This window comes from Callospermophilus lateralis, chromosome 10 (genome assembly GCF_048772815.1).
Source record: "Callospermophilus lateralis isolate mCalLat2 chromosome 10, mCalLat2.hap1, whole genome shotgun sequence".
Lineage (NCBI taxonomy): Eukaryota > Metazoa > Chordata > Mammalia > Rodentia > Sciuridae > Callospermophilus > Callospermophilus lateralis.
Window position 1 is genome coordinate 25,873,027 of NC_135314.1, and position 2,248 is coordinate 25,875,274.

The following is a 2,248-nucleotide window of genomic DNA, read 5'->3' on the forward strand; positions in this document are numbered from 1 at the left end:
AGTTATTGAATATAAGTTTAGAAGCATTTTGTGATGAGAAGGATAGAAATAAGGAGATGGTTCAAAGTTGTCTAAGCAATTGAATTTTATCCTACAGTTAGTGTGTGTGTGTGTGTGTGTGTGTGTGTATACAGAGTGTGTTTAGAAATCATTATATTTCCTAGAGCCAGGGGTTTGGGTTTTTTTAGAGCAATTTTAAGTTCACAGCAAAACTGAACTCACATAACAGAAATTTCCCATATATCCCTGCTTCCACACATGCAGTCTCCCTCCCCTATTATTAATCTCCCCCACCAGAGTGGTACATTTGTTATAATCATTGAACCTACATTGACAGATAATCATCATCTACAGCCGATAGTTTATACTCTTTCTTTAAAATACGGAATTTGTAATGAATTTGTCAGTCATTCTTGTGCGTGGGCTGTGCTAATCTTTTCTGTATCATCTAATTTTATTATATGTGAAGCCATAGCTATTGCACCATTGATATTTTTACTGTCTTTGTAGTTTTTTAATTTTCCAGAATATTGTATACCTGGAATCACAAAGCATGTAGTCTTTTCAGATGGGTTTTTCTTCATTTAGTAATATGCATATACATTCTTCCACATTGTCTTCATGACTTGATAATTAATTTCCTTTTGATTTGAATAATATTTCATTTTATCAATGTGCCACGTTTTGTCTGCTCAACTCTTGAAGGACATCTCGCTTGCTTCCAAGCTTGGGCAATTATGAATAAAACTGCTATAAACATGCATGTGTAGGGTTTTGTGTGAACAGAACTGCTGAAGTCTTTATAAACCAGGATTCTGCAAAAAGAAAGAACCTATAGGAAATAAATAGGGGATTTATTAGGGCAACTGGTTCATACAGTTATAAAATCTGAAAAGTACCATGATAGATCAGGTATCTGAAAGATGGAGAGCCAGAGAAGTCAGCAGCATGGTTCCGTCCAAGTGTGAAGACCTGAGAACTGGGGTACCTCTCAGAGCAAGGTCGAAGGCCTAAAAAACTAAGGGAGAACTGGTGCAAGTCCCTGAATACTAAGGGATGAGAACCTGGAGGAGAATATTCTAGCTCCAGAAAAGAGAGAAAATTCACCTTTCTTCTGCCTTTTGTTCTATCTGGGTGCTCAGCCAACCAGATGGTCCTGACCATAATGGGTGAGAGCAGATAGTCCTCATTCATACTGCTGATTCAATCGCCAGTCTTTTCCAGAAATATCCTTTCAGACATACTCAGAAATCATACTTTACCAGTGCCATAGTTTGTATCTAGAATGTGCCCCAAAGGCCCATACGTTAAATAAAGACTTTGTCTCATACTCTTGGGAGGTCGTGGAACTTGAAACGTGTGCCTACTGGGAGGCACTGGGGATGTGCCCTTGAAGGCAATAGGGGGAATCCAGTTCCTTTCCTATTTTTCTCTTTTGCTTCCCAGCCATTAGAGGTGAGCAGCATTCTCCTCCACATTCTTCTGCCATGATGCATTCACTGCCTCACCACCACAGCCCCAAACAACAGGTCAACTGACTATGGACTGAATGCTCCAAAGCTGTGAAAAAACAAAACAAAACAAAAACCTTGACATTGTTCTAAATTGATTAGCTCAGTTTTTTAATTTTTTTTTTCAGACTAATGGAAAGGCAAGTAACACATCTAGCTATCTGGGCATAGTGATTTCTTGCTGTTTGAACATGCATTTGCCTAATGGCATGTGGAGCAACTTTCATATGCTCAGTGAAGGCATTAACCTCACACATGTGGAAGAATCCCACTTGGCCTAACCATCTCTTAAAGAGTCTGTGTCCCATACCATAGCATTAGCAATTAAATTTCACCATGAGTTTTATAGAAGACATTCAATCCATAGCACACTATTTTTCTGCCGTTTATAGTTTTAGGTGTTATTTTTGTTTATAAATTTCAAGAATTTTAATTTATTTTGGTTTCTCTGTTAATAAGTTGGTCATTGGGAAAATGTTATTTAATTTCCATGTATTCATAGAATTTTTAGAATTTCTTTTGTTGATTTCTAGTTTTATTCTGTTGTGATCAAAGAATACACATGCCATGATTTCAATTATTATTTTTTTTAATTTGTCAAGACTTGTTTTGTAGTCTAACATATGGTCTACCCTGGAGAATGTTCCATGTGCTGATGAGAAGAGTATGTCTTTTCTAGTAGTTGGGTGGAATGTTCTGTAAATATCTGTTTGGTCCATTTGGTCTATAGAATAGTT

The 2,248-nt window shown here is 37.0% G+C and overlaps 1 non-coding gene across 1 annotated transcript; it reads right to left on the minus strand.

Moving 5' to 3' along the window:
• Positions 1 to 376: 376 nt before the first annotated feature.
• LOC143409019 (U6 spliceosomal RNA) lies at positions 377 to 484 on the minus strand. The gene has a single exon (XR_013092538.2). It is a non-coding gene; the product is annotated as a U6 spliceosomal RNA (small nuclear RNA).
• Positions 485 to 2,248: the final 1,764 nt, after the last annotated feature.